The sequence below is a fragment of the Ursus arctos genome, unplaced genomic scaffold (genome assembly GCF_023065955.2).
Source record: "Ursus arctos isolate Adak ecotype North America unplaced genomic scaffold, UrsArc2.0 scaffold_18, whole genome shotgun sequence".
Classification (NCBI taxonomy): domain Eukaryota; kingdom Metazoa; phylum Chordata; class Mammalia; order Carnivora; family Ursidae; genus Ursus; species Ursus arctos.
The window spans coordinates 4,915,847-4,939,715 of NW_026622852.1; the positions used below are offsets into that span (position 1 = coordinate 4,915,847).

Here is a 23,869-nt window from a genome sequence, read left to right on the forward strand (position 1 = left end):
CTAAGCACCCACGGAACCTGCTAGCGGCCCAGCTCTCAGAATAACGGTGCTTTAGAAGGCAGGGGTGAGATGCAATTCTAAAAGGGGGAAAATTGGTAAAATTTTAATGTGGTTGTTCTCTCATCCCCCACAGCTGCAATTACTTCTCCGTTTCCTGTCATCCCCTACCCTCAAATCCCCAATTCTAAGTCTATTCTCTGGAGAAATTAAACCTGGTACACTTGATTTTGGACAGAGCTCTTATTTGAAGTGGACATACTTAATCAAGGAACCTGTAACCCACTTCCCTTGCTTGGTTTCCAGAACGCGAGCAGCCAAATTATATTACCTCAACTCCTACTCAAAGACCGCACTTTATACAAATGGAGAACAAAAGGTCGGTCATTTGAGGAAAACTGCCACTTTACTGAGACCTACAGCTGAGATGGTAACACCCCAAAAGGACTGATAATAAACAGACAATATAGGGAGTTAAAAAACGGGGGAGGGGGGAGTCACTGTAATCAGTGATATAGAATAAGAAAGTGTGCTATAATCAAAAAAGTTATCAAAACTTAAAAGTATGATAAATAAAACTTAGAAACCAACAAAACATCAGATACAATGGGCTGTCAATAGGCTTTCAGCTATAGCCAATCAAAAATTTCCCTATTTTGCTTTTCTCTGCAAATGTCTATTCTTGAGCTCCTGTTGGTACAGTGTTCCTAACCACTTCGTGTTTGGTGCTGCCCAATTTGAACAGATTTTTCTTCAAATAAACTCCAAATTTTTAATATGCCTCCATTTGTTGTTTAACACGAGGAAATGCAATACATTATTCTAGACTATATCCCATACTCGAATAAAAACATACTATGAATTAGCAGCTCAGTTGATAAAATTGGAATATCAAAGTATTAAATAAATGTTACATTTACTGAAGCTAATTACCCTACTGTAATTATGTAAAAGAATATCCTTGTTCTAAGGAAGCACAGACTAAAGTATTCAGAGGGTGAAGGGTAATGAAACATGCTAGCTACTGTCAAGTGATTAAGGGGAAAAAACAACATAGATTGATACAGCATGGGTGTGTAAGTATACAGAGATAGAAAGCTAAGACACAAATGTTAACTATAGATAGTCTAGGTAAAAGGCTCAGAGTAGTCCTTGAACTTTTCCCCACTGCCAACAACCTTTTTCTGTGTTTCAATTTTTGTTTTCTGAATAAAAGGATTTTTTTTAATCCAAGGAAAGTATAAGATAAAGTCAAGGAAATTTCCCAAAGAGCAAATCTAAGAAAAAAAAATGATGATTTTTTTAAAGATAAGAAAAGAGTAATCCAGAAGGTCCAATAGCTACCTAATAAAAAGAGAAACCCATGACAGCTAAGATGAAACTAAAGAAATTAAATTTTTAGCACAAAAAAATATTGTCTCCAAAACGAAATTAGCCCCACACGAAGGCACATTGCCATAAATTTCAAAAATCCTGAGGGCTTATTGTTTAAAAAAAAAAAAAAGGGAAACAAAGCAGCACAGAGAAGTAAAAAAGAGGGATATCAGGCTGGCATTGGAGTGATGTTTTCATAATCATCAAGAAGGAGGAAGGAATCTACAAGAAATCCACAAGAGAAAAGCAGAGGCAGGGAGGCTCAGAGAGCCAGCACCGAGATGGGAGTAAAGGATGGAAGGGTGGAGGGGTGTAATCACAACATAAATAATGGAGGTCTCAAGTATTCTCATCGTTTTGTGCATTTGAAATTTGAAAAAGTCATTAATAATCTTAGAAACTATGAAAATTAAAGCATCTTAGGCTAAAAAGTTGGAAACCTAGAAAGCAACATTTGTATAATCATGATTTAAACATTGAATGTTGATTTCCCTAAAATAATTTGATTCAGTACATTGAGTAGATAGTGGAAAAGAAGTTTTGTGACTGGGGTGCCTGTCTTCATCCTGCGTAAGTATCACAACAGGAAGTTAATAGGTAATGTTTAAAATTAATCAAGATAATGTAAACATGTTAAATTAAAAATAAGGTAACTACCAATAGAGGAGAGTTTAACTTTGTTCTCTATTCGCTGTGACTATAGCAGAAACAGATATGGAGCAAGATGTGATTCTGTTGCTCTTGCAAGTCTTTTAATACTATTTGATTGCTAGATCATGAGTTTCTATCTTTAAGAATCAAAGCAATTTTAAGAAGTAGAACACTTTGTAGTGCTCTAAAATTGCTTAAACTATTTTATTTTTTTTTTAATTTTATTTATTTATTTGACAGAGAGAGGGACAGCCAGCGAGAGAGGGAACATAAGCAGAGGGAGTGGGAGAGGAAGAAGCAGGCTCCCAGCAGAGAAGCCCGATGTGGGGCTCGATCCCATAACGCCAGGATCACGCCCTGAGCCTAAGGCAGATGCTTAACAACTGAGCCACCCAGGCGCTCCCTTAAACTATTTTAAAGATTTTTATTTATTTATTTATTTATTTATTTATTTATTTATTTATTTATTTATTTGACAGAGATAGAGACAGCCAGCGAGAGAGGGAACACAAGCAGGGGGAGTGGGAGAGGAAGAAGCAGGCTCCCAGCAGAGGAGCCTGATGTGGGGCTCGATCCCATAACGCCAGGATCATGCCCTGAACCGAAGGCAGACGCTTAACCGCTGTGCCACCCAGGCGCCCCGAAGCTATTTTAAAAATAGAGTACACTGATCATTATACAGCGAGGTCCACTGCTCGAATTTTTTTTGTAATTTTTTTGGAAAAGAAATATTTGTCCAGTGTTACATATGACATACTTTTGAAAGGAAAACCATCTCCCATCAAAATAAATTTCAAAGAAGCCAGAAGATGCTTTTGTTGTTTTTGTGTCTCTTAAAACAATTGCTTTAAAAAGTTAGGATTCACTGAGAGAAATTTGACAGCTATAGAGTTCTGCAGCTTTCAGTGCAAGGATAGGAACACCACAAATTCCTCTAACCTTTGAAAAATCAGTTATTTCTAATATGAAAAATATATTTGAAAATGAAGCACATCCTGTCCCTGCTTTCAATTCCTACCCAGAGTATATGATAATGATCTCTACTGCTGGTGATAAATGTCAGTTTCCATAGGTCTAATATGCTCATTCTAATTTCTAAGTTGCCAGAATTGAGTAGCAATACCTTTGACTTCAGGAACTGGTATATACTGGTCTGTACTACAGATGGTGGTATTTAACTGTTAACAGCATATTGCAACGACAACCAAAAAAGTACTTTATCACATATCTAAGATATAATAAAAAAATTTAATGGTAAAGATCACTTATTCTTTCACATAAAGGAATAACTGCTCAAGCGATACCTAAAAACATAAGGAAATTCTTCTCATTAGGATAAAAAAAAATTGCCTTAAGAGTAATTTTTGTATATTTACCGTCTACTATTATTAAGGTCTGAGTTTAATATAAACATCTATAGCATCTGTCATAGATCTAGGGGAACTGCTGATTTTTTTGTATTTAAAGTCTTATATTCTGTAAAGAACACTGAAGGACGTTCTATATGATATAAAGGATCCTCAAAGGAGATTGATTTACGTTTTTTTTTTTATATTTTATTTATTTATTTGACAGAGAGAGAGAGGGAACACAGGCAGGGGGAGTGGGAGAGGAAGAAGCAGGCTCCCAGCGGATGAGCCTGATGTGGGGATCGATCCCATAACGCCGGGATCACGCCCCGAGCCAAAGGCAGACGCTCAACGACTGCGCCACCCAGGTGCCCCTGATTTACCTTTTTGAATAACCAGAAAGTTAGCTGCTTCACCTCACGTTAACTTTTTTAAGAAGCATTGTTTTCATTACATAGAAATACTGTGTTTTCTTTTATCAGTTCTCATTTCCCCACCTCCAAACATTCAGCAGATGACAACATGAACCACATTCTTAAGAACACTCTTTTGAAACACCTGGGTGGCTCAGTCAATGGTTAAGCATCTGGCTCTTGATTTCAGCTCAGGTCATGAGATCAGGGTCATGAGATCGAGCCCTGTCTGGCTCTGCCCTCAGCACCGAGTCTGCTTGAGACTCTCCCTCTCCCACTGTCCCTCCCCCTCTCTAAAAGGAATAAATAAAACTTAAAAAAAAAAAAAAGATAATGATTACTGAGTATCTGTGTGGTATCATAAAATTTGCATTTTAATCTACACCTTTTCAGCATTATGTCATCATGAATTTGAGTTTCTGTTTATTACAAATGGTAAAAAGTTGTTGTAATGTACCAAGATTAGTTTTGGTAGTTCCAAGTGCTGTTGATTTTGAAACCTTGAGACCAATAATCTTTGCTGTGGAAATTAAAGGTATTTAAAGGTTGTAAGAAAACGTTGTAAGTTTTCTATTTTATATGCTTTCAGAGGTAAGTTTTGCTTATTGACTCGCACTGCTCTGAATTTAACAGATTGGTAACAACTATTACATATTCCACTAGTATAAGATCTCAAGTATTTCCACTTTAAGTTAGAACAAGATTTTGCAAGCATCTGTACTTGCAATGGTATTGGGTCCATTACAATGTAAAGTTCAAAGATCACTGGAAGGGGACCACAAAATTAAGAGCATACTCCTTGGCCTAACATTAAAGACCACCAAAATTAATCTCTATCCTTTTCTTTCCAGTACTGTCACCCTTTATTACAACAAAAATTGCTAGCTGTCCTTTTCTTTGTCTTCTCTATATTCAAAGTCATTGTTTACATATAAATTGCCCCCTCCCTCTACAATGCCATTCCCAGCCTGCACATCATTCATTTAACTTATCAAATTCAACTTCCTTCAAGAAATCTTCTCAGTTGATGAAACACAAATCAAATATTGGTTTGTAGAAAGCTATTGGCCCTTGATCTCTCCTCATCTTTTGGCATCTGACACTAATAGTTGTCTAAATATGTATGATATGTACTTACATAACGACATACTCTTTAGTGGTGTCTATGTATAGCTTATTTCCTCTCACAGAGAATCATTACTTGAAGGTAGAAACACTTTAATGTCTGTATCTCCCTAGACCTGTGGGGAATATAATGGATGTGTAGATGCTTAACATTTTTGACTGATCACAACTTTTAATTATTGACAATCATCATTTTTGAGAGTCTTTTCTTTCTTTCTTTCTTTCTTTCTTTCTTTCTTTCTTTCTTTCTTTCTTCTTTCTTTCTTTCTTAGCTGTGGTCGATTTTCAGGTCATTGCATCTTCTTGAGATATGTGAATAAAGGACACACATGCAAAATCCAGTTGAGAGTTTTGGTCTGTGGTGAGCTAATTCTCCCACATTTTACTATACATTATTTGGAACTCCGAGTGGTTTCAGTGCAACCAACATGAAATGTATTTTGATTTACTCTAGGCGTATATTATTTAATGTCTAATGAATACTGACTCATCTGACCAAATTCTCATCTCCTGACAATTTCTTATGTTATAGTTTGCAAAATATTCTCAGTACTTCAGCAAATGTAATTTCAACTGTTAACGTTCAACATTACTACAGTTGTTGGCAATATTAAATAATTTTTGTTGCTGTGTGATGTTCACTGCAGCCTAAATTTCACGTCATGGCATGTTATTAATATTATATGGTTGGAAATTATTTCCAGATCAATGAATCAATGCTATCCTAATATTCTGTATCTTTAATTTTCATACCACATTTATTTTGTGAGTGGATTTCATAAGAGGAAGTTGCTTTGTGTTGCCCAGCTCATTATCTTGGGATTTTATCCCTAACTGAATTCCCTTTGTGATCAAAGGGCAGAGAGAACACCTCCTGAATTACTGAACTGTGCTGATTTGATGGGCAGGCCACACACATTAAAGTAAAAAGGAAGAAACTTTCTCTTAAAATGCCTACTTGAAGATATTTTACCAAAAAGCTGAGATTTCATGGCAGAAACAACTAATCCTACTACTTCAATGGAAGTAGTCTGTTTTTCTATGTGCATACACAAATATACATATACACACGCGTGAGTATTTTGGTAATTTGTATCTATTCTTGATGATTGGTAACAATCCATGCTCACACCAACAAAGTACTTAAACATTTATAGACTGTTTTCCACAAACACTGTATTAGTCGACTTTATAATTGGAACAATTTAGAATGAATAATTTATGACTCAAAGGCTTAAAGAGAATGGTAGACTCTGGACTGCATAACTCGCTCATGGCAGAGTAGAGATTTGAGTCACGGTCAACCAGTACAAATCTGTCCCCTCGCACCCATGTTGGTAACTACCATTTTACACATTGTTCTCATTTCAACTTAATGTCAGGTCATGCATTTATAATGTGCATATTGTGGGGAGAAGCACTGATATGAGAATGATGAGGAGTTACCAAGAATAAGTTCACAGGTAATAGGGAAAAAAAAGGGAGAAAATTTTAAATTATTATTGTTATTAATATGTTAATGACATTAACAAACTTCTCCTTTCTCCTGCCCATTAAGGATAATTCAGGCCTACTCAGTCAATTTGGGCACCTCCTTCTACATCCTTCCCTATAAGCAGGATTTTACGTTTCAGATTTGACACTGGGCAAGGTAGAAAGAGGAGACCACATTAAAGAGGAATCTAAAGGAAAAAGTCATAGCCTAGGTGAGAATGATACCTCTGGTTCATTTGGTATATTGCTCTAGTGGACAATCAGAGTGTGGGTTTAGAGTACTAAATTTGGGAATATTAAAGCCATGGGCATATGTGATCATCGAAGCAGAATATACAGGGAAAATAAAAAGAGCAAAGGACGGACTTGGAAACCATAGTCTCTGTGAAAGACAGGCACAGAGAAGTCTGTGAAAGGGGACACCACTTCTAATCTTCACAAAATTTAGTTTTAAAATGAAATGTTCACATAAGAAATTAGAGTTGTTTCTTTTCTTTTCTTTTCTTTTTTTTTTTGAGATAAATATACACCTATTTATGCATCACTGAAGTCAGATAAAGAAGAATTGCAGAAGACTATGGAATGAAATATAACTAACTTTCAAAGATTTGGTCAATATTTTCATATTATAATTAATCACACACTAATGTAATTTTTGTTAAAAATGTAGTAGTATTTACAAAGTGTCAGTGTGTAATAAAAGATAGCATTTAGTTCATCAAATTGATTATTCTAAGCTTGAAACAAATATTAATATTCAAATTCATTCAATGTGTATCACTTATACTATAATTTTCTACAAAATGAAAAGTAGTGCAATACAAGTAAGCATAATATATACTCTTAGCCATTTCAACAGGTCGAATTTTGTTATTAATACTAATGAAAGAATGTTTCTGTATATTTAACCTTCAAGGCCCTACTCAAATTTCAATCTTTCTTTGGGGACTTTACACATTTATTAAATAGGAATTATCTTGACTCTCCTAAACTCTTTTATTTAAACAAAAAAAAGTTGTATATTTTTATAAATACATAACATGTACATATGTTCTTTTAAAAAAATATACATATATGTTCTTTTAAAAAAATACAAATGCGGGATTTTACCCAAATTCTGTTTTGTTATCTATATAGATGTACATTGTACTCAAATATAGGATTTTACTCCAATTCTGTTTCATAACCTGATTTTTAATCTCTAAAAAGATATGCTACTTTTTCAGGACCTTATTCTTCTACAATCGTATTTTCTTGTGAAAAAATTTCAATGTTAAGTTGTATTTTTTTCTGATTTTAGGAAAAACATCCAGTACGAGAACATCAGAAAAAAAAGTTAAAGAACAAAAATGAAAAAATCATATAGGTGTCTTTCCTTCTGCCTCTTCTATATAAGCACACAAATGTTATCTTAAAGACATTTTAACCTGCTTTTATAAATTTAAAAATATGCCTATTCCTTCTTTCACAAGTATTCTAAATCATTTTAATAGTTCTATAGAATTTCACAATTTGAACAAAAATCTATTTTATAAGTATTTTGGTTGTTTATCATTTTCATTGCTATTAAGACAGACTATGAGAAACAACCTTTGCTCATATCTTTTCAGATATTCCTTATTTTTTCCTTTACATTGTCACTAGATACAGAATTGCCGTGACAAAAGGAGAATTATTACATATTTGGTAAGTAGACTAAGTACTTACTGCATATTCTTTATATATTTTTGATAGTGCTTGTCCTTGTAGACTTAATTAGCTTACCTTCTTTATTAATATTTAAATCTGTGGAAGGCAGAAATTAAATGTGAATTAAAATAACATGTGTCTTGGCCTAGTATGTAAGTCTTGCAAACTTAAAAAATTAAGTTGTGTAATTTTGTCTCCCATTCCTTAAATCTATAGCCTATTCTACTCAGCCCACATAAGCTTCATATTGAGGTCCCTATGTGATGCATACCTTCTGGCTTATGAATTCATGAATATACATACTTGGAGAATCATAATTAAAATACAGGTATGTCTGACCCCTACTTCTGATCTCTTGTCATTTAGAAACCAGAAGTCAAGGAGTCTTTGGAGTTACTGGATTATCTGCCTGCTCTAATTGCATGACTTTGGAAGCAACAAAATCTGGAGTCCTCAAGGCTAACTCAGCCCTCCTGTGCCTGTCATTAAGAAGGCTACAGAACAATGTGTCAATTTGCAATTTTTAATGATAACTTTGTTCCCACTTGGGTCACTTCTGGAAATAGGCTTCCCTCCTTAACCCCCAAAGACTATGAAATTTCATCTTGCATTCTACTTGTAGTTCAGGCATTTTGACACCCAGTTCAGAAAGAAACCCCATTCATAGTTACCTGTTTGACCACTTAAAGAGGAAAAAAATATATCCTCTGACTTTAAAGTACGATACGATTTTACAACTATAATATTTTGAAGAAATGCAGTAGCCCAGTATTTTGAGAGGGTAAGAATCTTGCTGGAGTTATCTTCTGAGTTCCGTAGGTAAGAGTCAGAAAGATGCACCCATTATGACTTGGAGAACTGTACTCACCTAGAACCGAAGCCCATCACTTCCTTCAATGCTGGTGCCAAGATGCTGTCAGTCAGACACCCTTAACTGGAGTATCACCGGCCAGGAACTGCTTGTTTTTTATTCCTACCTGGAACAAAATACAGTGTCAGTCATTTTTTTTTAATGTTCATTCAAGCGCAGTAAGATATTCATTATGTTATCTTTCCTTGTCACATTAGACACCCATGTATCAGAATGTTCAACACAAAGAAAAGAAGTGTAAACTCTTCACCTCTATCATTTATGCCACAATGATTAATAGAGCAGCTGTTTAAGTCAAAGGGACCGTCTATATTTTATCTTCTATAAAATGTTTTTTATAAAAGATTATTATTTCAGTGCCATCATTCTTATCCATTTGGTTTAAGTAATTGTGTTAATTTATGGAGTCATTTTCTATATATTGTCCTTGGAGACTGTAAATCAAAATACCTTAAACCCCACAGAATATGTTGAAAATATTGTTTCCTGAATTTTTTTAACACCATCAAAAGAAATCTCAGTAGGAACCAATTTAGTAAGGCAATAGTTTTATGCCTGTACTACTTTATATTCTTCAACTGGTGAGGTACTGATGAGGAACACAGATGCTTCCTCAAATGCACCAGTGTTGCTACTATGAAACATTAGACGAAAATAGAGCTTTTGACCAGATGATGGAATCACAGACTTAAAAACAAAACAAAACAAAACCTCAGAGCTGGGCTGTATGAAAGGGGTGTTATGGTCCTTTACTTCTCACAGTTGGAGCCACTTGACCTTCAGCGCTCCCAGCCTTGCTCCAGTCTGGTGCACAATGGGGTGGTTTAAGGAAACATAAGGAATCCAACAATATGACCTTCTTGTTGCAGTTCTGTCCAGGCAGCTCATGTGTTGCCTTTGCCTTTGTCCCCTCTCTGGCCCTTGGAGTTTGACTCTGAACTGAATCTCACAGTAGGGATCCTGTTATTTACTGACCTTCCTCCAGAGGCTTACCGTGTACCTTCATCCTCAGGACCAGTTGATACGCCCTACTGTTTGATCCACTTGCCAGGGGAACCTCTTACCTCTTGTTGTGCCCACTTCGCATTAATCACTTGTTTGAATCACCCCTTGACATCTGGTACCACCCTCTCTGAATGAACAATGCGGCTCCATGGACTTCAACACAAGCAGTGAAATCTATTCCCCTAAATCCTAACCTTTCTGGTGCCAAGCTCTGAACCACTTCTTTTGTCTGATGTTGCTATTAAATTTAAGAGTTTTTCTATACGGTATAATATAAAAGGTACCAGAGAGACCCATTTCAGTTCTGTAATAGAAGTCAAATCTTATGAGTGAATATTGTTCTTTCCTTGTAGCCTTCTTAAAACTCAGATTTTTCTCATCTCACTCTGGAATCCATTTCATCCCCTTTATTTCTTCTGCTACTTCCACAATAAGCTCTCATTAGCTCTCATTCAGATAATAACAATAACTTCCTAAATGTCGGTCTAGTGCCAACTGAAAACAGATGGCACTTTCAAATTAGAATAATTGAGGAGAGTCTAATAAAGAACCCATTACAAAACTGTGGGCTGCATGTAGGGAAACCACAAGGGAAGGTGCCACCTTGAGCCTGGCAGAGACGAGGACAGGGAGCAGTTACCACCATCTAGGAGTCAGACGTATACAGAGGGTCCCCTGGGCAAAAACAGTGATCTTCAGTTGGAAGTCCCAGGTAGCACAAGATTCCAGGATGTGAGGGAGCCCTAGGATAAAGCATGCTCATCTTCTCCTTTCTCTCTGGTTTCCTACCTATCCTACCCATGGGACAAACCACCCTGGACTCCCAAGGTGACGGAGTCTCCTGATGAACTCCATTCAAACTAGTTTCCAGGGTTAGAGAGTAGGGTGGAGAAAAGTAAAGAGCGAATCTGAAAGGAGATTAGAAGAAGTTCAGCAAACACTTATTCATACTTCAGAGCATGGGATTTGGAATCAAATTTAGGTTTGACTCCTGGCTTTACCTATGTGTGTAACTAGATAAATTTTTATAATTCTTGGTATCATTATCTGTATGATTCAGATAACATACTTCAGAGTTTTGTTGTTAGAATTAAACGGCATCACATACCTAGTACATACATATGTACTAAATAGTTAGTATTAGCCACAGTGGTAGTAATTCCTCTCAAAATGATAGAAATCCAACTTAAACACACTCTAGCCACACTCTTCAGCACTTGTAATGGACAGTGTATTTTCAGATCTTTCACAAGTGCTCTTCCTTCTGTTTAAGAATTTTGTTTTCTTCCCCTTCCCCAGCCAAAGAATCCCTACTCATATTTTAAAATTCATGAAATGATCTAAAGGTTCTCTTCAATTTCAGTAAAAGAAGATCTTTTGGGGGGGGGGGGTCTTTCCATTGCACATATCATTCTGCAAAGTAATCAGACTACGCCATCTTCCTATTTGACTATGATTTCCTTACAGGAAAGGTCATTTCTCACAGATTTGTATCCTCAGAAGGTGGTTCCTTGCCAGGTTCTTAGTAGATATTCAGTAAACATTAAGTCAATAAATGTGTATTACTAGAGTAAATCTGTTACAATGTAAGGAAAAGATCTGTCAACTTCTTTCCTCTTTGCCCAAAGGGCAAATCAATCTGTAACATGGTAGGTGGTGGGAAGTGAGATTATCATGGAAAGTCAAGACAACAACAACAAAAAAAGATCCCAAGGGAAACTCCAAACAGCTTTGCAATTTCTCCCTGGGACAGCCCTGCTGGAAACGTCACCTCATTCATTTCAAGACTGCCAGACATATTAGTACTGGTTGATTTCAAGCAGATAATTAGTAACTTATAAACTAACTAGGTAACTGAATACAAATACCTTGAAGTATCTGATGCATTTAAGTGATGCAACAAGTTGAATTGTCAACATTTCCTCAATGACTAGCCCAACATTTCCCCCTGCAATTTAAAATACATATATTTATTGTTTTGTGAATAGGTAACACATTTGCATGAATCTAGGCCTCACAAAATGGTATATTTTTCTGTCACCCTTTATGTCACCATTGCCTCCATCCTCTCCTTATGCCACCTTCAACAAGACCAACTTTACTGGCATCTGAGAATTCTTGCAAAATTTCCTTCTACAAATACACAGGAGTATGTATATTATTCCCCACCCCATCCTCATTTAAACAAAGAAAAAAGATTGCATTCTTTTTCCACTATTATGGGCCTTGCCTTTCTCCCGTCCCAAGGAAACTAACTAGAGGTCCTTTTATATTAGTAAATAAACAACATCTTCCTTGTAGTCAGCTTCATGTCTTCCTATTGTTCTGATATACATGAAATTATTTAGTTATACCCCACGATTTTTATTTTTCAAAACTTTTATTATTCTTGAGATTTAAAAAAAGTTTGTTAATTTGTATCTAAGAGGTAGATCTCTAGGGTAAATTCCTATGGGTGTGGAGAGGTCAAAGGTAAGTGCATTTGTAACTTTCAAGTATGTTGCCAAGGTTCCCTCCTTGAAAACGGAGCCAATTAATGCTACCAACACCAACTTCTGCTTGGGTGGGCAGACTTCTAGATTCTTGGAAATCTAATAGGTGAAAAATTTTAACTCTGTCATTTTAATGAGCATTTTAAAAATTATGATGTAGGTTAAATATGCCCTTATGTCAGTTAAGGGATATTACGTATCTTTCTGTGTGAAACTTCTATTAATATCCTTTGCAATTTTTAAATTTCAAGTACAATTTAATGCATTCTTTCTCATTCTATGTACTTTCAAAATGAAGCAAAGTCATTAACGGCATCCTCAAAATTCCTCTATGTTAATGTTTTTAAAAGCTTGTGTTCCCAAGCTCCTCGCAATCTTACACTAGCAGCTAAACCTCACAACGAGGTCCCACAGCGCTCTCTAGTGGCAGCCTGCTCCATCGCATCTTCCCTGCATTAACTCTTGGGGCAAAAACGATAGGTAGATAAAGCTTGTTATCAAACTCTTCCTTAACCTCTAAGCCTCGCCTTAGTCTCCTCGCCCCAGAGACAATACGGAACTGCACCCAGCCTGAAAATGAGGAGATATTAGAGCTACTTCGGCCCTCAAGTAACCAAGTTTGTGCCTGCAAATTAGTGGGTATCCTAATAGGCAGGATTCATTTCTTTTTTAGTAATCTTGCCGCCCACCCCGTTGCTGTAAAAATGGCTCTGGAGTATTTTGTCTCGTCTTGGGCTGCAGTACAAGCCTTATTCCAGGAAGTCAGGCTCTGCTTCACCCTGCCCTGTACATCAATGAAATCAAAAAAGCTATTATCATCACTCTTCAGAATTCCAAGTAGTATCACAAAGTCAGTTCAGTCAGAAGCCTGAAATTCCTTCATTCCACAAGTATTTCAAATATTATAAACACTGCTCTAGGCACTTGTGATTACTTCCAGTGAACAAAATATACAAAAAAAAAAAAAACCAAAAACAAAAACAAAAAACAAACCACTCTGTCTTCTTGGAGCATATCTTCGAGTTGGAGGATGTAATCAGGAAGAGTGTAATGAAACAAATAACATGTTTCTATTGAAAGGTATGGGTCTGTGAAACCATGTGGGGCAGGACGTGGAGTACATGTTTCTCTTTAAACTAGAAAAAAAAATAATGGGTAGGCCTCTTTGGATGAAGATTTGAAGGTGTGGACACCATGTGGTTCACAGGAGGAGAAATCTTCTAGAACACAATAGTCTTAAGGCCTTGGTCCTGCAGCGGACACCTGAAAGATGCCTTTTCAGGATTAATAGATATTTTCACCCCTCTGCTGGGAGTGCTGCCAACTGCCAGCTCTAATCGCACCTGGAACTGCCTGAAGCTGGCCGTGCTGCCTCAGCAAGTCCTCACTCAAATGTAGCCTGCACCCAGTTACAGACGTTGAGCATGAAGGTGTGGCCTAGAGCTGCTGAGCAGGACAGCTTCCTATGCTGTCGAAAGAAACCTTTGTTGAGGCTACATTGCAGCCCGTCTTCTGTTTGCTCATCCTGCTTTCTCCCCTTCTCTTTCGCACCAGTTGATCCCAAAACACTCCCTATAAACTTCCTGCATGCTAATTTCTGCCTCCACCTGCTTTTATCTAGAGCAGCAAGGTAACCACGGCACAGCTCATAACTCGATACAGCTACTCATTCTTTTCACAAACTTCTGTTGACTACCTACTATATGTTAGCACTGATTTTGATGTTTAGAATACAGTAATGAAAAAAATGCAATTTGTTCATATGTAGATTATAGCAGAGAAGACAAAAATTATACACACACACACACTTTATATATCATTAACAATAACAGCTAAGGAGAAAAAGCAGTCAAAGTGTAGAAGAAATGTGTGGGAAAGGTTGCAGTTTTAGACATGGGACTGACGTAAGTCCTTACTAAAGCCATATTTGAATAAAGGGAATTGAATAAAGGGAATAAGGGGGTCAGCCCTGTGGGTACATGGGAGGAAAATGTTCCAGGTGTAGGCAACATGAACAACAAAGTCTGAGTATATTTGTTGTTGTTATTGTTTTAGAAAAAGAGCAAGACACTAAGTTAATTTGGAGTGGGTTGAGAGAGAAAAATAAGAAGAGCTCAGAAAATAACGAATCTGGGGCGCCTGGGTGGCTCAGTTGTTAGGCATCTGTCTTCGGCTCAGGGCGTGATCCCAGCATTCTGGGATCGAGCCCCATATCGGACTCCTCCACTAGGAGCCTGCTTCTTCCTCTCCCACTCCTCCTGCTTGTGTTCCCTCTCTCACTGTCTGTCTCTCTGTGTCAAATAAATAAATAAAATCTTAAAAAAAAAAGAAAAAAGGAAAAGAAAATAACAAATCTGAGAGTAATCATCTAAAGATTACTATAGAAATTAGACACAAGTTTTTATTCCTAATGAGATGGAAAGCCAATGAGGGATTCAGGGCAGATAACAGACAGAACCACCTTGCTGAATGTTGAGAAGAAACTGAAGTGTGTTCAAGTCAGAAGCAGAAAAATAAGACTATTGCCTCAATCTAGGAAAGACATGATTAGGGCAGAAACAGTGGAGGTGGAAAGAAATGGTTAGAATATGGCTATGTTTGAAGATAGAAAACACAGGATTTGTAAACAGATTCCATGTGGGGTGTTATTGAGAGAGCTAAAGCTTAGCTCCATGGTTTTAGATCTGAGTGAAAGGAAAAGTAGAGTTGGCCTTAACTCAGAGAAGGAGGACCACCAAAGCTTAGGGGGGATTATCAAGAGATCCATTGTGGAAATGTTAGTTTGACAGTGTTAGTTTCATTAGGCAATCAAATGAAGATATCAAAAAGGGAGCTGGGTATTGGAGATCCAGGGGGAAAAGTGTGGCTGGAAATGTCAATTTGGAAGTCATTAGAACATAGGTGGTATTAAAAAGCCCTGGGATCCAGTGACATCACTGAAGGAGTGAGTCTGTTTGGAAAGTTAAGAGGTCCAAGGACTGAATGCTTGGGTAGCTCAACTATGAAATACCAGCAGATGAAGAGGAGACAGCAAAAGAGAATGAAAAGGAATAGCTACTGAAGTATGCAGGGAAATTAGAGAGGGGTTCCAGATGTCAAGAGAAAACAGTGGTTTGAAGAGGAGAGAACATTTAATTGTATCAAGTGCTGCCGATGAGTCAAGCAAGATGAAGACCAAGAGCTGTGCAGTGTATTCGCAGCATAGAAATCATCGATGACCAAGACAAGATTCGTTTCAGTGAAATGGTAGGGGAGGATGCTAGAATGGAGAAGCCAGGACCTATGTGGAGGGGGGACACTGGAGAACATATGATATTTTCATGTGCACATTTATTAAAACTGACTAGATTTATGTCAAAAAGCCAACCTTAATTTTCAAAAGATCATAGTGAGAGAACACGGTCTATAGGACTTCAAAGAAAATAAGTTGAAAATCAATACCAAAAAGATACAAAATTCACCTATATATCTGGAAACTTAAAACCACATTTAATAACCCAAGAAATATTAGTTTAAATTTAAAATAATAAAATCTGAATGTAACAGAATTACTTCACATTAAAACTTGAGAAGCCCTTCAGAGCCCTTATTCTTTCTGTCATGCTCCACTTCCACAGGCTGAGTACTGCTTCTAGCAAAGTATGTAAAATAATTGGTCATGCAAACAAAATCACTATCTTATACACCATTTCTAAGATAATTTGACTATTTGCTCATCTTCCCCACTGGACTGTGGAAAGTTTAAGTGCAAGCATTTATCTTGGAAATCTTCAACACTTGCCAAAATACTTAATAAGTGTGTGGTACTCAATGAATGCTTACTTAATCAAAGGATGAGGTGAATTTGTGGACAATTAATGGTCTTACACATTGATAAGCATAACTGGGGGATGTCCGAAGGTGTTTGTCCAAAGCTGGATTAGTAAGTGTCATGTCAGACTCAGTTAAACTGTGTGGAATTCTTTTTTATTTGCTCTTTAAACTATCTGCAAAAATAAATATGCAGAAACAGCTCAGGGTTGAAGAGCTGCTTATCAGTCCCCAAAACGGATCCACTCCTGAGGCTTGCCATGACCTTCTTCCTGGCTCTTACTGAAGCACTCATCTCTTGACACACTTTTTCCTTATTGTAGGTCTCCAAGCTGCTCATCCCAAAACCTCCCACACAAATACTGGCTTCCTGGAGTGTAGCTGGAGCAACGCAAAGGCTGGGAAGGTTTACAAATTTCATAAATCCACTAACACAGTAATAGACACCTAAGCTGTAAAGTCACAAGTATTGTTTTTTCTTCAACCATGCCTGAAATATCATAAAAAGGTTTTCACAATAAAATCAGAAGTAAAAAGTCATACGAATTTCTCTGCAACATAAAACATATTTTAATTGAAGCAAAATATTCTGTGAAGCAGAACTGTGAATATGTGCTGACTCATTATCATTTTTATAATGCAAATGACAGACTGAATAATGATTATATATATTAAACTCCTGATTTTGTTAAGTCACGCATATAATTCTATTTGCTTGTGAAAACCAAAATTAAAGATTTTTTTTAGCCCAAGAACCAAGAAATACAAAATAAATTTTTTCTAAAAAATAACTTGGACGAGCTGAAATTTGACACTTTTCTTTATCATGTATTTCTACATATAGAAAAGGACTGTTCAGTATGGTGAGCAGTTCAATGATAACAATATGTCGTTAAGCTTTCAACAAGGTACCTTGGGATATAATGGTAAAATTTAGGTGTCCAAATCCTTTGGTAGTTATATTTGACATGTGCTCTCTAGATAACAATAACAATAGGTAACAAGTTAGATTTTCATTCTGACTCTTGGTTCTAAAGATTAAAATCCCTAAAGTTAGCAGTATTGAGAATATGTCATCTTCCAAGAGATCTTTTCTTCCCTTAACATTTGTGAAACTAGATAAATTAACATCGCAGATAATTTGTGTGATGTGACTATCAGGCTATTTTATTAAATTGGCTATATCTGAGAGTAAATCTCTCTCTACAGAGAACACATCAAAAAAGATGACAATAAGGGAGAGGATCATTAAGGAGCCTCATTACTCTAGAAGGAATCTATGAGTTTCTTTGTTGGAAGAATAACCTGCTTGCAGAAGATCACTATTTTTTCTTCTTCTTGACTTTATCAAGAAACAGGACAGAAGGAGAAAACAGGCAAAATGAAAAGAAAATCTAGAGCACAAAGTTACCTAGATGTTTACTGATGATCCTAAAATGTGCTATTATTTGTTTGAATGGTGTCGACTTCAGCATTTAAGACTCTATTGAAAGTCATCTTCTTTGTAAAGATGAGGCTATCACCCTCAAAGTTCAGTTAGTTGTTCCATTTACTTCTAAATTGTTCTGTCATTCTCTATCAATTCTACTCCCTCACTATACTTTAACTTTAAAAAAATAGTCATGCAGGGGCGCCTGGTGACTCATTCGGTTAAATATCGGACTTCTGGTCAGGTAGTGATCTCAGGGTCCTGGGATTGAGCCCCACATTGGGCTCCATGATCAGCAGAGAGTCTGCTTCACTCTCTCCCTCTGCTCCCCTCTCTGTCTCAAATAAATAAATAAAATCTTTAAAAATATATAGCCATGGGGCACCTGGGTGGGCAGTTGGTTGGGTGTCTGACTCTTAGTATGGGCTCAGGTCATGACCGCAGGGTCATGAGACCAAGCCCTGCATCAGGCTCCACGCTCAATGTGGAGTCCGCTTGAGACTCTTTCTCCCTCTCCCTCTGCCACTATCCCCATGCTTTTTCTCTCTCTAATAAATAAATAAATCTTAAGAAACAACAAAAAAGCCACTATCTTCCCGAATTCAATCAAGGTACTCCAAGAAGGATATGCATCTCTTATCGCTGCCACTCTTTTCTCCTCAAATCTGCCCTCATCCCAGTCCATCTCCAGTGCTTAATATCATGCCCAGAAAACAGTAAGTTCATTTGAGTGTTCAGTGAAAAAAAATGATCCAAGAAAGCACAAAACAATGTAAAAGATATAGGCAACTAAGTAAAAATTTAAAATAGGTTAGGTCAAATATCCTCGCACTGTTAGCTTCTCCTTTTCTGTGACGGGTTTACCCAATACTCTCCTATAATCATTTATCTTACAAAGGTAAAATTTTAAAGGTTAATGTGCAATATTTAAAAAAATGTTTCAAGAAGTCTATCCAAGCAATTTATGTGATGCAATGGCAATAACTTCAGGAATATTGTTGTAAGAGAAAACCAAGTGTTATCAGCCTAACAACAACAATATTAAAAAATTGGCAGTATCCTAAGACATGATCACAGCAGTAAGTACAAAGGAAAAGATTGAAAAGAGACATTACAATAAGAGGATAATTACATAAAACAAGAAGACAGTCATAAATTATTTGGGTTTTGGGTTTTTTGTTTTTGTTTTTGTCTTAAGGTTATTTGAGATGAAAATAATACATTCAGTAGTGCAGTTACATGAGTAAAATAATACTTAAGTGCAGCAAAGAACACTGAGTTCATGCAATGGCAGGATGATGGATCTAAGACTTCTCTTGTGGAGCGAAGGGTCACCAATGTGAGAAAGCAAGATGTTTAAAAAGGGAAATTTTAAGTTCAACCAGGAGGGGAAAATAATCGATGATTCTCATATGTTTAATTTTCTCCTCCTAGATATGAGCAAAACTTTTCATGTTTGATTCACCTTTATGAGTTTCCTATTCTTCGTAGGTTTAACAAGGTGGTAGTTACTTCTAAACATTTCTAAGAGATTTTTAACATTGATAATATATTTAGAGTTAAAAAATTGACCCAGTAGGGCCTTTTAAAAAATTATTTATTGATGAAATCTATAGTTTATAAGATATTTAAGTTGATTTTACTAAGCAGTAACAATTTAGTGATTTGCCCAATCACCCCATTACTTCACTTCATTGTCCATGTGCACATTTCTCCTTTCTAACATCTCTAGTAGGATGTTGAAGATAGCTTTTTACCCTCATGTCTAAGGGAAGAGTCACATGACTTAGGTGAAGCCAATTACCACATCTAGCCCCCTAGCCACATTCAGGGGTGGGAATGTTCCAAGTCTACACTTCTGCTGGAAACTCTGAGAAAAAGATGCTTTGTCATCCTTCATGAATGAGAACAGAAAGTATGCAGCCCTAAGTCATGTCTCATCTTGAGCCAAGTTATATAACCAATTTTATATTAATGACAATGCTCTGAAGAGCAGCTAAACACAAAAAAAGGGGATACTTGGTTACCCCATTTAATTACTGTACCATGGCTATTCTAAACAATCATCACAAAATATTTTAGCTTAAGCTAATACATTTTACTTTTCTGTATAAGCCAGTATGTACTCAGTTTTTTGGTTCCTCGCAATCATTTCCCTAATTTTGTCTCTTCACATAAATACGGTCTCCCTCAGTTGTAACTTCCAGCCCAACTTATGTGTATCAGTCACACCTTATGTATCATTTTAGGTTTCCTTGGCCTTAACTTGTCTTCTGTCCCAGCTGCCACTGTGGGAGTTCTGTGAGCTGTGACTGACTTCCTGCTGAGCTGGCCTAACAATGATGTATCTTGGACTCATACCACACCTCTCATTCTCTGCCTGTGACTTCCATGTTGCCATCTACACGGGGGAGGCTGTGAAGTCCTTTACAGCAACCACACATGTTCAAGCCAGAATTGTGGGGATTTAATTTCCCAAGAGGCAAAGCTTTGACAAGGGGCTATGGCATCTGGCAGAGAAATTACTTCCCCTTTCCTTCCTTGGAAAAATTTCCCTCAAATGCATTTTATTTGGCATCTCAGGAAAAACAAAACAAAACAAACAAAACAAACAAAAACACTGGGTATCAAACAATCTGTTGAAGTTCTGGCTCAGTAATGCATCTTTTTATTGTATTCCCCTTTTTCCTTATTCTGTGTGTCCTTCATTTCTATTCCACAGGAATGTCTTTCGTAACACTAGCAGCACATAATCTTTTGTTCTGATTTCTGGGCAAACAGGCTTAATGCAGTTGGAACTATGCATGACACTAGAAAGTAGAATGAGGAAAGGATTTGGGTGCAGAATTACTCACTGGTCTGATATAAGAGATTCCATTTCTGCTGGTAATAGGGTGGTGATAATTCATGGAATGCAAACATATCCCAACTACTAGGGCTTTTACCTGTGGTTAGTTAGAATCAAACTGAGGAAGAAGGTGAAATACTAGCTATTTATGGTCCTTAACGGTACAGACACAATGATAATTGTGGAGGGATCTAGCTTTTGTTAGATGAATTAGAAGCCTTGAGAGAGAGAGAGAAAAAAAAAAAAAAAAAGAATGATAGGCTCAGGGCATACAGCCCCAACCCAAAGTAAGCTGTAAAAGCCTGAGTGTGGGTCGCTATAGCAGTTTTGAAGATATTCCTGTCCCCTAGAATTAAAAGGCAAACTTCACTGAAAATCAGACCTGGGACTTAATTGCAGACTTAGAGCTGCAAAGGACACTATAGGCTTGGTAGATCTCTAATGAAGGTCTGGTGCTTACACAAAGCAGTATGGGAAACTTGAGGGACATTTTAGTGAATGAGCTTGTGAATTTAAACTCTTAAGTTCCTCTGAATCCCCTTAGTCAGAAAAAACAAACACACAAACAAACAATACTCTTAAACTCTTAGAGAAAAGTTATACCTCCATTTGCCTTGGGATGTACAAGGACCTTCCTTGGAATAGGTTCCTCAGAAGATAATGTTATTCTCCTCAAGATCCCACTTTACAGCCTCTTTTTGCCCTCAAAGGCTAATAAGCAGAGTGAGGTCTCAGCACAGCCTGACCGGAGAAGGACAGTCTCTGCTTCAGAGGGAGATAGCTTATATACTCAAGATTAAACATGTTTACATCTGCTGTGTTTAGTAGATCGAGAGAGGGGTCAATGTAAGCCTGGACATGAGGAGAATTTGACATAGAACTTACTCGTGTTTTGAATTCAGTGTTTTGGCAGGAACACTTGGCCCTAGACCAAATGTGTGTGTTGGAATAATTCTCTGAAGCTTACACATAATCATGGCCTGTGGTAAATGAACTAGAGATGTTAGGACTCTCTTTCTTTCTTTCTTTCTTTCTTTCTTTCTTTCTTTCTTTCTTTCTTTCAGCAATGTTTTAAGGAAATCTAGAGGTTTAGAATGGTAGGAAAATCTCAATGAATCTATGAGGTAAGATTTAAAAACTCACCACCTGACATTTATGTCCCTAGGAGAGCCTAGAAGAACCAATATGATTTAAGCAGTGAAAGGTACATTGGTGAAAAGGGGAAAGGGTAACATTGAAAAACTCAATGGTAACTATATTCTACAGTACAGGTTGAAGATGGGAGATTATCAGGCTCTGCAGTATCAGGGAGGATAATGATAAGACTTCAGAATGGAATCCAGGAAACTATCTGGAATGGCTGCAATGGAAGCAAGGTCGATATATATAAAGATATAAACACTACAATGTGTAGTAATGCTCGATTGACTATCATGGCACCTTCATCCACAGGTACTTTTAGCAATGACTGATAGATCAGTGTTTCTAGTGACAAGGCTTATAGGTAACTGACTATTGTTCAGTTATAAAGTGGGAGAGGGGAGACTGAGCAGAAAGCTGATATCAGTCTGTAATGGAAAATTGTTGGTCTCTCACCCATTTTCTACAACCAAGTCACATCACAGACTTCAGAGTCCATTGATTAAATGACAGGCTGGCTCCTATTGAGAAAGTATCCTTCAATATCACTACCGATATGTAACAAACATTTCTCCTTCCTCCAATAGTTCTAGGGCCATTTGCCAGGGTAACTGTTCACTGGCAAGAGGCAGATAGAGAGTTTTCTGACTTTTTAAAACAGGATCTAACAATGAAAATAAAGCACTTGAAATAATCTCATGGACCTGTGGTTAGAGTGAAGACTTATGGAGACCAGGGGATAAATTAAGTTTGTTCCAAGTTCTTTGCACAGTCTTCCTAATATGTTTGTAGATCTGACCATTATTTCGCTGAGAATCACACCTGAAAATTTCATAAATGAATATACAGCAGTGATATACTTAGCAACTAGAAGAGTTCTCACATTGGTTCCCAAATCTGTGGGGTAAGGGATATCATGGTGGAAAGAAAAACTGGAAGCCCCTTAGAAGATCCCCTACCTTTATTTTAGCCAAGAGAGTGAATCATATGCAACAATGAACCTTATAATTACAGAAATTAGTGCTACCAAAGACCCGAAGAATATAAAAATGGTGATCTACATCATATTCCCAATTTACCTGATGCGTTCTTATTTAAAAAAAAAAGTGTCATGATTGAGATTGGCTAAATGTGTGTCAACTTTGCTGGATATGGTACCCAAACAGGTAGTCAGAGATTCTGCATGCTTCTGGGAGGGTGTATTAATAGGATCGACATTTAAATCAATGGACGTTGAGTAAAACAGATTGCTCTCCATAAAGTAGGGGGGCCTCACACTGACTGGTGAGGGTGTGGATAGAACAAAAGACTGACTTCCTACAGCAAGACGGAATTCTGGCAGCAAACAGCCTTTGGACTTGAACTGCAACAGCAGCTCTTTGCTAAGTCTCCAGCCTGATGGCCTTCACATTTGAACTGTAACTTTTGGGCAGCATAATTGTGTAAGCCAGTTTCTAAACTGAATCACATGCTTTCTCCTGACACAAACACACACGTGCACACACACACACACACACACACACACACACACACATCTGGTTCTATTTCTCTCAAGAGTCCTAATACAATGATAAACTACCATATACTTCAACAAGTTACCCTGCAGGATGTGGTATTTTAACTGCAAAAACTAACACCATCTCTGACTTACACTCAATGAAATCACCCCTTTTCTCTTATTGCAACTGTTTCTGAAGCAAACAGTCTTGCATACACTTGAACTAGTTTTTGTAGGTGTGACCTGTCGTTGCCATTTCTCATGCCCATGCTACAAAACTCTTATTTCCTTTCCAAGGGTTTTGACATGTGGCATATGATACACAAATTATTTGGGATATATATGGGAGATAGATGATAGATAGATAGATAGATAGATAGATAGATAGATAGAGACACATACACTCAACATTGCAAATAACCTTTGAGCTGCTATGTGTACACAAGTAGGATTTCTTAGTAATAGTTTTTAAATCATATTTTTCATCCATTTATTACCTCAAAGGACTCTAATTATTTAAGACCCTAGATTGCAAACCTTTGCATTATAAAAAGTCCTATTAATAAACTCTGCTACTTAGAGGGTCATATAATTGCATCATCTCTTTTCCTATTACATTGGTAATTATTAATTTTAAAAATATTAACTTTAACAATGTTCTGACAGTAAGTGCCACCACTGGTC

At 36.9% G+C, this 23,869-nt stretch overlaps 1 long non-coding RNA gene across 1 annotated transcript in view; it reads right to left on the minus strand.

Annotated features, from left to right (window-relative positions):
• The window catches only part of LOC130544000 (uncharacterized), a 261,101-nt gene that overhangs the window by 153,555 nt on the left and 83,677 nt on the right, over window positions 1–23,869 (minus strand). Inside the window, exon 2 of the long non-coding RNA XR_008959843.1 lies at window positions 8,961–9,069. This is a non-coding gene — a long non-coding RNA (uncharacterized LOC130544000). The remainder of the gene's footprint in view (window positions 1–8,960; window positions 9,070–23,869) is intronic.